Source organism: Citrus clementina, unplaced genomic scaffold (genome assembly GCF_000493195.1).
Source record: "Citrus clementina cultivar Clemenules unplaced genomic scaffold, Citrus_clementina_v1.0 scaffold_2, whole genome shotgun sequence".
Classification (NCBI taxonomy): Eukaryota; Viridiplantae; Streptophyta; class Magnoliopsida; order Sapindales; family Rutaceae; genus Citrus; species Citrus x clementina.
The window spans coordinates 22,151,328-22,163,412 of record NW_006262688.1 but is presented as its reverse complement, the minus strand read 5'-3'; the positions used below and the strand labels follow the sequence as shown (position 1 = coordinate 22,163,412).

The 12,085-nt window shown below is 36.5% G+C and overlaps 1 non-coding gene across 1 annotated transcript; it reads right to left on the bottom strand.

Annotated features, from left to right (window-relative positions):
• Window positions 1-1,418: 1,418 nt before the first annotated feature.
• On the bottom strand, window positions 1,419-1,522 carry LOC112101315. Its single transcript, XR_002907441.1, has one exon. It is a non-coding gene; the product is annotated as a small nucleolar RNA R71 (small nucleolar RNA).
• Window positions 1,523-12,085: the final 10,563 nt, after the last annotated feature.

Here is a 12,085-nt window from a genome sequence, read left to right as displayed (position 1 = left end):
GGTTGAAGGTGAAGTCTCAACATGTGTCATGGGCTTAATTTGGTAAATTTATTTTCTCTTCCCCTCTAGTTTTTGTGGATGTTTTGACTTCTCGTCGACAAATAATACTAATCTTGTCTAGTACCGCCTTGGTTTCACCGGCCCTCTAGTACAAGGTTATTATTATTTGGCACGATAAGCCCTTAGCACCATATTGATTAGAGCGTGGTTCATGAGGTGTGGATTCCCCCCTCATGATTTAATTGGCATTAATACAGATTATTTAGCCCATGATGCATGTTGATACGGATCCAGATACCCAAGTACGTCAATTTAATAGATTTTCTCTTCAATTTATTCTCTCAATTGCAATTCCAATTTTAGAATTTATTCTCGCCATTTTAATTTAAGTATTAGCATATTCCAAATCATTTCCACCATAAATCCAACTACCCATTTACAAAATTAATTCTATATATAATTAAAATCCACCTCCTCGTGGGATCGACACTCGTCACCATTAGTCTATACTACAACAGATTCGTGCGCTTGCGAGTATATTAAAATTTGCACAACAAGTTTTTGGCGCCGTTGCCGGGGAGGTAAGTAATTTTAATTCATAGAATTAATTTTTTTGAATAATTTCTTTTATTTGTTTTCTTGTATTTTTTTAATTAAAAAAAAGAAAAAAAAAGTGAATCTACATATAAAGGTTAGTATTTCTTTTCTTTTTCTCTTCTTTAACATTTTGTAATTTAATTTTCAATTTAATTTTCTTTGTAATTTTTATTTTATTTTATTAATTTAATTTTTAGTTAATTTATTTTACGTATTTATTTTTGTGTATTTTTATAGAAAGGTTGTAATAGCGCAATAAGGTTAGTATCGTAATTTCTCCCTCTTCTTTATTTTTATTTGTTTTGTTCCCATCTTTATTTTTATTTTATTTGTTTTGCATGCATGGTCGTAGGTCATTATTACCTAATCTTGAACCTATAGACCTTGAACTTGAGAAAACACTTCGCACACAAAAGCACATTAAAAATAAATTTGGAATGGATTTACAAGCACCACAAGAGAGGCCATTTAAGGACTATTTTAGTCCCTTAGCTAATTTGAGCACATCATGCATAAGATACCCAAATGTAGCTGCTAGAAGTTTTGAACTAAAACCTAGTGTGCTGAATTGTCTCCCCACATTCTATGGCTTAGAAAATGAGGACCCATATAATCATCTGAATGATTTTCATGCCATTTGTCAAACTTTTAAATATGAAAATTTTTCAGACGATGATGTTAAACTCAGATTATTCCCATTTTCTTTAAAGGATAGAGCTCGTTCATGGCTTAATACATTGCCTGCCAATAGCATTTCATCATGGGAACAAATGGTAACTAAATTTTTGAATAAATATTTCCCAGTGCATAAAACCAATGCTATTCGCAGGGAAATCTCGGAGTTTACCCAGAGAGAGGACGAGCAATTTTTCGAAACATGGGAGCGATTCAATGGGCTACTCTTGAAGTGTCCACATCATGGGTACGAGAAATGGCACCAATGCCAATACTTTTTGGAGGGATTACTGCCAAATGTGCAAGAATGGCTAATGGCAACAAGTGGAGGAGAGCTAATGTCAAAAAGTGCATCAGAGATTTGGGAATTCTTCCAGCGACAAGCGGATAATTCCCAACAACGGAGTCGATCACTCAGGAATACTAGAAGAATTAAGGGAGTAAATGAGGTTCACATTGACGAGTCAAGTTCAGAAATTAAAGAAGTCAAAGCGATAATTGAAGGTCTCTCTCGACAAATAGCATCGTTATCGACTGCTAAATCAACAGAGCCACATGACCATGACTCATACTCAGATCAAGCCAATGCCATAGGTGTAATGAGAAAACCATCGAATTACAACCCATACTCCAACACATATAACCCTGGATGGAGAGACCACCCCAATTTTTCATGGTCTCAATGATTCCAACAGAACGGACCAGCAGCTCCAGGTCCACCAATTCCACAAAATCCTCAAGCCTCTCAGCCACCATTTAGACCATACAATCAGAACCAGAACTACACTCAGTCTAGACCATGGGAGGATGCATTCCAGAATTTCAAGAATGTTACTCACTCCACGATTGAGCAACAGAACCGCACCATTGATGGACTACAAAATGAGTTGAGAGCAGGCTTCAATTCACAAGTCCAATCAGTTTCAAGCCTCGAGAAAATGGTGGGACAACTTGCTTCTTCAGTTCAGACCTTGGCAATGACTGTTGAGAAAGGGAAATTTCCAAGTCAACCAGTGCCTAATCCTAAAGGAGTACATGAAGTAAGTACCAGTTCACCACAGCAGCATGGAGAGGTCAAAGCAGTCATGACCTTACGAAAAGGAAAAAAAGTCGACAACAAAGTGGAGATGCCGGTGACAAAAGAAAATCAAATTGTACCTGTGAATATTGAAGACTCATCACCGGAGGAGAAAGAAGAAACCAACCCACGAAAATACGTTTCCAAAGCTCCATTTCCTCAGAGGTTAGCGAAAGGCAAGAAGGGAAAATCCACAGGTGAGATTCTTGAAATCTTCAAACAGGTAAGTGTTAACATCCCTTTGCTTGATGCTATTAAACAAGTTCCATCTTATGCCAAGTTTCTTAAAGACCTTTGTACTAAAAAGAGAAACATGCATGTTCAAAAGAAGGCATTTTTAACAGAAAATGTTAGTTCTATACTCCAACATAAAATTCATTTAAAATGCAAAGACCCAGGCTCCCCCATTATCTCATGTAGTATAGGGAACCACACAATTGAGAATGCTTTATTGGATTTAGGAGCTAGTGTAAATTTGTTGCCTTATTCAGTATTTGTGAAACTTGGACTGGAAGAATTACACCCAACTCCAGTGGTGTTACAGCTTGCAGATCGGTCCACGAAAATACCTCGCGGTATTGTGGAGGACGTACTTATCCAGGTAGACAAGTTTTATTTTCCTGTTGATTTCATTGTAATTGACACTCAACCAATACATGATTCAAGGAAGCACATCCCCATTATTCTAGGCCGACCTTTCTTGGCAACTGCGGATGCTCACATTCAATGTAGGACCGAAAATATGCAGTTGTCCTTCGGCAACATGACTATGGAGCTGAACATCTTCAACATTGCCAAACAACCTCACAGTGCAAATGATGGAATTGTTGATGTGGATTTAATTGAAGCATTAGTTGATGATACTTTTGTTTCAAACCTTAGTGATGATCCTTTACAAACATGTTTAACTCACTTTGGTTTGGATTTTGATATTGACAGATCGGTCGATGAGGTCAATGCCCTGCTTGACTCAGCACCATCCATGGACACTAATAAATGGAAGTCAAGAGTTGAACAACTAGCACCATCAGAGAAGAAACTCATCCCATCATCAGAATCACCACCAAAACTCGAGCTCAAACCATTACCCAACACTCTGGAATATGCATTTTTGGGAGAAGAAAGTATTCTGCCGGTAATCATCTCATCATCCCTCAATGACAAACAAAAAGGTAAGTTGTTGGATGTTTTAAAAGAGCACAAAGGAGCATTAGGATGGACCATAGCAGACATAAAATGTATAAACCCAGTAGACTGCATGCATTACATTTACCTTGATGAAAATGCTAAATCTACTAGGGAAATGCAACGTCGGTTAAATCCTAACATGAAAGAAGTTGTTAGAATTGAAGTCCTTAAGCTATTAGACGCAGGTATCATTTACCCCATTTCTGATAGTTCATGGGTCAGTCCTGTACAAGTTGTCCCCAAAAAGTCAGGAGTCACAGTAGTTACGAATGCTGATAATGAATTGATACCCACTAGAGTAACTACATGATAGCGTGTATGTATTGATTATAGGAAGTTGAATTCTGTCACACGTAAAGACCATTTTCCTTTACCATTTATTGATCAAATGCTTGATAGATTAGCAGGCCATGAATTTTATTGCTTTCTAGATGGCTACTCAGGATATAATCAGATTCCCATAGCACCAACAGATCAAGAGAAAACTACTTTCACTTGCCCTTTTGGCACATTTGCATATAGGAGAATGCCATTTGGATTATGTAATGCACCTGCTACATTTCAACGATGCATGCTAAGTATTTTTTCTGATATGGTTGAACGATTTCTTGAAGTCTTTATGGATGACTTTTCTGTCTTTGGTGACTCGTTTGATCAATGTTTACATCATTTAACACTAGTTTTGCAGAGATGTATCGAGAAGAACTTGGTCTTAAATTGGGAGAAATGCCATTTTATGGTAAAACAAGGTATTGTTCTCGGTCACATCATTTCGAGTAAAGGTATTGAGGTTGACAAAGCCAAGGTGGATCTCATTTCTAATCTTCCTTCACCCAAAACAGTCAGAGAAGTAAGATCTTTCCTTGGGCATGCTGGTTTTTATAGACGTTTCATTAAAGATTTTAGCAAAATTTCTAGACCCTTATGCAATCTACTTGCTAAGGATGTACCTTTTGTCTTTGATGATTCATGTCTTATTGCGTTTGAAAAATTAAAGCATTTGTTGACATCATCACCCATCATTCAGGCCCCAAACTGGAGCTTACCATTTGAGCTAATGTGTGATGCATCTGACTATGCAGTAGGAGCAGTATTAGGACAAAGAGTTGATCGAATTTCGCATGTTATTTACTATGCTAGTATGACATTGAATGATGCACAGTTGAACTATTCAACTACTGAAAAAGAAATGCTAGCAGTAGTGTTTGCATTAGAGAAATTTCGATCTTATCTCATTGGTTGTAAAATAATCGTGTTCACAGATCATGCTGCTCTTAAATATCTTCTCACAAAAAAATATGCAAAAGCTAGACTAATTCGTTGGGTGTTACTTTTGCAGGAATTTGACTTGGAATTCAAAGATAAGAAAGGGACAGAAAATATTGTGGCAGACCACCTCTCTCGTCTCCATTTTGACACAATTACAGAGCCATTACCATTAAAAGAGTCATTTCCAGATGAACAATTAATGAGTGTGGAAGTATTACCTTGGTATGCTGATATAGTTAATTATCTTGTTACAGGTAAACTTCCAGAGCAATTGACCAAGCAAGATAAGGCTAAATTCTTTGCAGAGATAAATAATTTCTTTTGGAATGACCCTTATTTGTTCAAGTATTGTGCAGACCAAATTGTTAGACGATGTGTCCCAGAAAATGAAATTCAGAATATTCTTTCATTCTGCCATGAACAAGCTTGTGGAGGCCATTTCAGTGCTAAGAAAACAACGACTAAAGTTTTACAATGTGGTTTCTATTGGCCATCTATATTTCGAGACTCTTACACTTTCTGTTCTTCATGTGATAGGTGTCAACGAATGAGGAGCATTACGCGAAGGAATATGATGCCACTAATTCCAATTTTTGGATTCCCTCGAGCAATAATCAGTGATGGTGGTGCCCACTTTTGTAACAAAGCATTCAAAGCACTTTTGACAAAGTATTCAATCACACACAAAGTGGCGACCCCGTATCATCCGCAAACCAGTGGCCAAGTTGAGATCTCCAATCGAGAAATAAAGCACATATTAGAAAAGACGGTGAGGCCGGACAGAAAAGATTGGTCATTAAGACTTGATGATGCCTTATGGGCATATAGAACGGCTTTCAAGACCCTGATTGGGATGTCACCCTACAGGCTAGTGTATGGAAAAGCTTGCCACTTACCTGTGGAACTCGAGCATCGTGCATATTAGGCCATTAAGAAATTCAATTTTGACATGCAGCAAGCCAGCTCAGAAAGAAGATTACAGCTGGCAGAACTTGAAGAAATTCGCAATGATGCATACGAAAATGCCAAGATTTACAAGCAACGAATGAAAGTCTTCAATGATAAGCAAATTATGAGAAAATCGTTCATTCCAGGTCAGAAAGTGCTTTTATTCAATTCTCGCTTGCACCTATTCCCAGGTAAGTTACGCTCTCGTTGGTCTGGTCCCTTTATTGTTCATACTGTTTTTCCACATGGGGCAATTGAAATTAAGGACCCAAAGAACGGTGTCACGTTTAAAGTTAATGGTCAAAGATTAAAGCCATATCTAGAGTACCAACCACATGACGAAGACACCGAAATAAATTTGAGTGACCCACCAAATTTGAATTGATATTTTTCTTTTCGTTGATTTGATTTTTCTTTCTTTCTTTTTATTATTATTCTTTTGCTAATTGAAATTGTTTTTGCATAAGTGTGTTTATTTTACCATTAAGTTTTCTCTTATCATTTTTAATCATGAGTCTCATACTTAGACCGTTCCTCCTGAACATTCTTAAACCACTTCAATGTGTCAAAACTCATCTCAAAAGGCAGATTCAATTTTGTAAAACACAACGCATTTGGGTTCTACAACCACCAGAGTTAGTAGCCTATGTTGAAGGTTTAGAACGCCAACTCCGAGACATTGAGAGAAGTGTTTACGACATCCAGTTGGAGCTTGAGGTAAATTCAATAAGATGACGATTTTAATTTTCTTTGTGTGTTTTCATTTGTTTTCTATTTGTGTGCTTTAGTTTGTTACCCCGGTGAAGTGGCGGATAACGGTACTCCGTGACAATCAAGTCGGTTACTTCAGTTTCCCATAATAACTGATATTCTGAGGCGAAGGTATGGACAAAAACGAGATTCTAGCGAAGCTTCACAAGCGATTCCCTTCACTTCCTCAGAATGCCCTCCTTACGATCTATAAAGCTCGGTCCGAACGCATGCGATTATTCATGAGGAATAACATACCTGCTGACATCCGTTGGTTAATCGAGGCTAAAGTACGATCGGCAGGTGAGTTACCTCCAAAATTTATTGCATACATGCCTGGTTGTGGTAAAGGAAATTATGCAAGAAAACGACGAGCTCGAAGAATTTCTGTTGCTTGTCATAAGTGTGCTAGAATGAGTTGCAATAAAAACCCATGTTCTTTAGGAATGATGTCTGATAACAGGGAAGATAAGATTCAATTCATTAGGGATGGCTTGAATAAGGAGTCATTGGATGATATCCTTTTGTCTCTTGAAACGCATCCCAGTGGATATGTGCAAGGAGCGATTCTCCAGTTATGGCCATTATTCCAGAAAGAGCATGCACGATATAGTCTCGGGAATCTGACTATAAACGACCTTGTTTGCCAGTTTATAAGAAAACTGGATAGGAAGTCTATCCTCGACCCATTGAGGGCGTTCAAGCCGTTTCTGGACGTAAAACCAGAGGAAGATGTGAGCCACAGTCGCAACTACCTGTAAATATCCTTTTACTTTATTGTTATTTTATTTCACTATTGTCTTATTGTTTGCATTATTGTCTTTAATAATTTTATTACTGTTTGCTTTTTCCTTTTTACTGTTTTCTTTTTGACTTGCGAGCCACGTGCTTTACGCGTTATTTGACACTGACATATTACTTCATACACAACCATAACCCACTATCACCGAGACTCTTAAATGTGATTTCTTTTTTGTTAAGCACTCACAAATTATTTTTGAGAAGTATCACAATGTCAGCTACTCCCAATAGACAATTCAAGAACATTTGTGTGCTTTCTGGATTTACATATGGCAAACATAAAGAGTTCGTTGAGGCAGCCATAGATCTTGGTCGAAGCATAGCAGCGAGAAAATTACACTTGGTGTATGGAAGAGGTAATCGAGGGTTATCAAAAATGGTCTCAGAAGCAGCTTTTATCAGAGGAAGTCAAGTGTTAGGCATCATCCCAAGAGTCTTAAAACCATTGGGCAGTTCGTCTGACTCATCAACTGGAGAAGAGTTAGTCGTCTCAGGTATGCAGGAAAGAATAACTGAAATGCTTAATCATGCTGATGCTTTTATTTTCCTTCCAGGAGATCTTGCAACACTAGAGGCACTTATCACGCTAGCATCTTGGGCCCATCTCCACATCCACCAGAAACCCATCGGTTTGTTAAATGTCAATAACTTTTATGATGGCTTTATCGCATTTCTTAACCATGCAATAAAAAACTATTTCATTCCCGCTAATGTGAAAAAACTCTTTATTTGTGCTCACACTGCTAATGAGCTACTTGATCTGTTACAAGCTTATAGACCGGAGCCAGACCCCTGGACCTTTGTGTTGGAGCGTCCAAATAATGATGGTAACAGTAGCAGCAGTAAGAAGTACAAATTAGATTTAACTCTCCTCCTGTAAATATTTTCTTCTGTGTTGCACCACCCAGGTGATGTCTTCTAAACTCTACTTCTTTCCTTTCAAACATTGAGGACAATGTTTCGTTCTGGTTGGGGGGAGGGAATAGTCGACAATTGTGGAATCTTGGTTAGGTTTTTACTGATTTTTTGTTGTAGAAACTAACTGTTGCTAACTTTTTGTGTTGAAGATGGCTGAATATGGAGTGTAGTTACTCTAGAAACGCATCTTCATCGTTTGAAAAAAAAAATTCAAAAAAAAAAATTTACACATTTTCTTTTTCTTTATTAAGTTTTGATGTTTATTTTTCTTCTTATTAATTTCTCCTCTATGAATATATATTTTCCAACTTTTGAGTCGAAGATGGCTGAATATGGAGTGTAGTGCCTCTAGAAACGCATCTTCTTAGTTAAAAAAAAACCATTTTCTTTTTCTATCATTTTAAGTGTACTTTTTCTAATTAGTTTTTTTTTGCATCATTTTCACATTTCTGCATGCATATTTTCCTTTCATGTTTAGAATAGGTTGAGGGGTAGAATGTTGTTTAAAAAAAAAAAAAATTTGTGTGATTTGTTTTAACATTGGGTGACATGATTAATTTAAATTTTAGTATTTGTATTATCTTTGGTCTTAAGTGATGTTACATTATGTTTGCTACTCTACATGTTGATGTCGGAGACATATATGAGTTGCTTGAAGGAATGAACATGTCATAATAAGTACCAAGTGAGTTTTTGAGCCTATCATTTTTCTTGGAGAGTAACCCTTTTGCCCATTCTTTATACAGCTTAACAGTTTATTATTGTATACACGATCTCTAGATTTCTTTTGAGTTAACCCTTAATAAAATAAAAAAAAATTAAAAAAAAATTAAAAAAAAAAGTGTGTTACTACATTTGGAGGCTCATCTAACTAGTAGATATGGAAGGTTATTTAGAGCCCTAAAAGATGATGGAAAGGTCATCTTTGATCCGTTTGAGCCTTTCTAGTCATCCCTTTTATTAAATATCCATAGTTAACCCTTTTGAGCCTTTAAAAAAAAAAACATTTTCTTTGTCAACTTATCATCTTGACCCACTCCGATTTGGAGTATTACCCGATATCTTATAAGTTCCATCACCTATTTATGTTTGAGAAAATGTAAATAATTATGTTGTTCAGTGAAATTATACCAAAAAAAAAAAGCAAAAAAAAAAACAACAACAACAAAACAAAAGTTGTTGTTTCAAAAGAATAAAAATAACAATAATAGGTGAAATCCACCTTGCAACTTCCAAAAAAAAAAAAAAATTCTCTGCATTTTTCTCAAACGTACACTTTGTTTTCCTTATTTCCTTTCTTTGTTAATCATGTCCCTAGCCTACGTTACATCCTAATAAAAGTCCTTCCTGATTTTAGGGAACTATAATCTGAAGTAGAAACTAGTTATATGGGCTAAAAAGATGTAGTGGTGCATATAAAAATAATAATAAATAAATAAATTGGGTTGACTAACAGTTTTTATTTGACTTGAGATCGTATTATTTTTAAGCTGAGGGCATATTTATTTCATCTTGGTGAGAGCATGTGATATCACTTCTTCATTATTTTCTCTCAATTATCATTCATTGGAGTGACTATTTTTATTGGGTTTAATTTCTTTGTGAGAGTGTCACTACTTCTAGTGAGATTTTGGGGTTTGACATGTCATTCTTGAAAGTAGCTATAACAAAGTCTACTGGGCTGATTCATGTGGATGGTTGATGTGGGTGTGATGTTACTTTAGACTGGAGATAATGCTTATACTTTTATTTAATTGCTATCATTAATCTGATTGAATAAACACGAGTGTTTCTGAATTTAAAAAAAAAATCATTTTTAATTTGAATTTTATTTTCACTTCATTTGCTAGGGACTAGCAATAAGCTGGTTGGGGGGTGTGTTGAGTGTTAGAAAATGCATATTTATAAAGGAGAAAACCGTCATTTTACATTTCAAGTCTTACTAACAACCCTTACTTTTATGTATTTAACCTTCTTGTGATTTAATTATATGTGTTTTATTTTAATTAAGTATTTTATGTATTTTAGGGGCATCATAGTCATTTCACAATAAACGAGAAATCAGATGGCAAAACGGACATCACTTTTAAACTCAGGACGGTCGAAAACCTAAAATGAAAAATGGCACTGTTCACATGTACGGTACTATTCACGTGTACGTTACTGTTTACGACACTGTTCACATAGACGGACCGATGACGTGGCATTGACTGATGAGGTGTCACGATCCTGTTGGACTAAAATTCTTATATACTGTTGATGGTGACGTGGCAGCATATCAGTGGACGAAAAATCTCGCATACGGTGCATGCATCACACAGGATTATTTTCAACCAAACCGCATTACTGTTCATCCGGGTCAAACCGCATTACTGTTCAAAGTCGGGTCAAACCGTGTTACTGTTCATCCGCGTGGTCAAACCGTGGACTGTTGACTGATGACGTGGCGCAATCCTGAGCGTCCAAACTGTTTTTAATCCGATGGCCATGATTTACTCCATGTATCTATAAAAATGGGGCCTCTCCCCCCTAATTTGATATCTCTGAATCCATTTTTTAGATCCATTTTCTGTAATTCCTTCTCCATCTTGTATTTTCTTCGTATTTTAATAAATTCCCATTTTGCCCCTAGTTCAATTATGAGTGGCTAATTTTCTTTCAAGCTTGGGTTGAAGGTGAAGTCTCAACATGTGTCATGGGCTTAATTTGGTAAATTTATTTTCTTTTTCCCTCTAGTTTTTGTGGATGTTTTGACTTCTCGTCGACAAATAATACTAATCTTGTCTAGTACCGCCTTGGTTTCACCGGCCCTCTAGTACAAGGTTATTATTATTTGGCACGATAAGCCCTTAACACCATATTGATTAGAGCGTGGTTCATGAGGTGTGGATTCCCCCCTCATGATTTAATTGGCATTAATACGGATTATTTAGCCATGATGCATGTTGATACGGATCCAGATACCCAAGTACGTCAATTTAATAGATTTTCTCTTCAATTTATTCTCTCAATTGCAATTCCAATTTTAGAATTTATTCTCGCCATTTTAATTTAAGTATTAGCATATTCCAAATCATTTCCACCATAAATCCAACTACCCATTTACAAAATTAATTCTATATATAATTAAAATCCACCTCCTCGTGAGATCGACACTCGTCACCATTAGTCTATACTACAACAGATTCGTGCGCTTGCGAGTACATTAAAATTTGCACAACAGACAGCCACATAGAAAAGTTAAATGCATTCCTAAGAACTGTTGGTGTGGTGTGCAGGCATGTGCTATGGTTTCTATTACACAACAGAATCCTAATGCAATGTTTTGGTCATGTAAGTTGAATTAATGCAAGTTTTGGCAATGGTTTACTACTAAAGCTCTCATATACTTAGAGATGTGAGAAACCAAAGAACTGATTGTAAGCAAGTTGTTGAGGTCTGGATGGTGTATAGAAAGGTGCATACGATTCAAACATTGGAGGGGGTACTGGTGTGGTTTGTGTTTGAGTAAAAAGGGAAGGTCGAGTCTTTTTAGCATCAATTCTTGTCAATTCGGCTTTGAGCTTTCTAATTTCCGCTTTTTTTTTATTAAACTCTGGACCCCAGATGTCAATTGCGTATGGTTCCAGACAATTGAAAGAATATGAGAAAAATTATCTAACGCATGATTTGGAGTTGGCAACAGTGGTGCATGCATTAAAAATATGGCGTCACTATTTAATGGGGGCGCATTGTAAGATTTACACTGATCACAAGAGTCTCAAATACTTCTTTACACATAAGGAGTTAAATATGCGACAGCGGCGTTGGCTAGAGCTTGTCAAAGACTATGACTGCGAAATAAACTATCACTCTAAAAAA